Raw genomic sequence first — 2,683 nt, 5'->3', positions numbered from 1 at the left:
ATATTCAGTGAATGCACCGAGCAAGACGTTCACCACCTTTTGTACGTTCACCACCTGTAACTCGATCAAGACATCTAGCAAATATTGTCGCCGTTGATTTTCCTTTAGAATCGTCATCCAGTCGACCAGTTACTCCAGTTCAAATTTCCGATAATCCATTTTTTGAACCCGACCTCACAATTGAGAATCCGGAGAATATTCAAGGATGATTCATAGATCCTGAACCATTAATTTTTCCTTCGGAACTACCAATCATTCAAACAGAGATTGTTGAGGAACGAACCATTAAATCAGAATCCTCTAGTGATTCAGATTCAACAAATTCAATCATGGAAAATCTGGAACCTTTAAGTATGGAAGACCGAATGAGAGCTAAACGCACTGACCAAGGTCACGCAATTACTCATCCAGACATTAATGCGCCAGATTATGAAATCAAAGGATAAATCCTACACATGGTAACTAATCAATGCCAATTTAGTGGTGCGCCGAAGGAAGATCCAAATGAACATCTTCGTACCTTTAATAGGATCTGCACACTATTTAAAATAAGAGAAGTTGAAGATGAACAGATATATCTCATGTTATTTCCCTGGACTTTAAAGGGAGAAGCCAAAGATTGGTTGGAATCGTTACCTGAAGAGGGCGATTGATACATGGGACGTTTAGTTGAAAATTTTCTTAAACAATTCTTTCCGGCATCTAAAGCCGTAAGACTTCAAGGAGAAATTGTTACGTGTACACAGAAACCAAATGAAACTCTATATGAGGCATGGACCAGATTTGGAAAGTTATTAAGAGGATGTCCGCAACATGGTTTAGACACTTGTCAAATAGTACAAATATTTAACCAAGGATGTGACATCACTACAAGGAAAGACATCGATATAGCAGCTGGTGGTTCTATTATGAAGAAAACAGAAACTGATGCTTATTAAATTATTGATAACACTGGTTCCCACTCACATGAGTGGTACCAAGAAAAAGATATCGTTAGATCATCTAAAGCAGCTAGAGCCGATTCTAGCCATGACTTAGATTCCATTTTCGCAAAGATAGATGCTGTCGAGAGACGAATGGAAAAGATGACTAAAGATATTCACTCAATACGAATTAACAAAGATTGTCTAAAGATAACAGACGAATGGAAAAGATGACTAAAGATATTCCGCAAAGATAGATGCTGTCGAGAGACGAATGGAAAAGATGACTAAAGATTGTCTCAGTATTGAATTAACAATGGAACAAAGAGAGAATGTTTCATATCTAAACCAAAGGCCTGGAAATAATTATCAGAATAATTATCAACCGCCAAGACCGATCTACAATCAAAACCAGAATTATAACCGAAATGTTTCATACAACAACCAACAAGGTCCTAGTAATCAACAAGTATCCAACAATACTTACAATCAGCAAAGACCTAATTTTCAAAACAAACCACAACATACCGATGATAAAAAGCCAAATTTAGAAGATATGATGACGAAGCTAGTTGAATCTCAAACGCAGTTTTTCACACCTCAGAAACAAACTAATGAACAAAATGCTCAAGCATTTAGAAATCAACAAGTTTCTATTCAAAATTTGGAACAAGAAGTAAGTAACCTAGCAAGATTGATAGGTGAAAGAAAACCGGGAAGTCTACCTAGTGATACAAATGCTAACCCCCGGAATGAAACAGCTAAAGCTATTACCACAAGAAGTGGTACAACACTTAAACCACCTGAAATACTTGTAATTTCTGATGAAGCTATTCCTACTCCACAAGAACCACAAGCTGAACAAGATAAGGAAAAAGAACCGGTAGTTGAAAAGGTTAATGAAGATAACACAGTTAAAGCTAAACCTTATGTTAAACCATACCAACCACCACTTCCTTACCCGAGTAAAATGAAAAAAAGAGACTTGAAGACGAGCAATCAAAATTCTTAGATATGTTTAAACAAATAAATGTAAATCTTTCTTTCATTGATGTGATTTCAGGAATGCCTAGATATGCTAAATTTCTGAAAGATCTAATCTCGAATAGAAAGAAAATGGAAGAACTCTCGGCCGTTACTATGAATGCTAATTGTTCAGCAGTGCTGTTGAATAAGATACCAGAAAAATTATCAGATCCAGGAAGTTTCACAATTCCATGTTTTCTGGGTAGTCTTAGTTCACTAGAAGCATTGGCAGACTTAGGTGCTAGTAAAAATCTAATGCCATATTCACTATACACTAAATTAGACCTTGGAGAATTGAAACCAACAAGAATAAGCATACAACTAGCCGATCGATCAATAAAATATCCTAGAGGGATAATGGAGAACATGCTAGTTAAAGTTGATACTTTAGTATTTCCAGTAGATTTTGTTGTTCTGGACATGGAAGAAGATTCTCAAGTTCCTCTTATATTAGGAAGACCATTCTTAAACACGGCTAAAGCAATGATAGACGTGTTCGGAAATAAACTGACCCTAAGTATAGAGGACGAGAGTGTTACCTTTTCAGTTGATAGAGCAATGCAACAACCACAATCTGCAGATGATACATGTTATTATATTCAAACTATAGAATCACATGCAGAATTGTTAGAAGAATTTCCAGAATTACAAGGAACAGGAGAATGTTCTTTAGGAGAAGGAACTGAACTAATTGATGAAACTGAAATGTTAGCTACACTAATGGCTAATGGTTA

Source organism: Rutidosis leptorrhynchoides, chromosome 2 (assembly GCF_046630445.1).
Source record: "Rutidosis leptorrhynchoides isolate AG116_Rl617_1_P2 chromosome 2, CSIRO_AGI_Rlap_v1, whole genome shotgun sequence".
Taxonomy (NCBI): Eukaryota; Viridiplantae; Streptophyta; class Magnoliopsida; order Asterales; family Asteraceae; genus Rutidosis; species Rutidosis leptorrhynchoides.
This window is presented reverse-complemented; position numbering follows the sequence as displayed.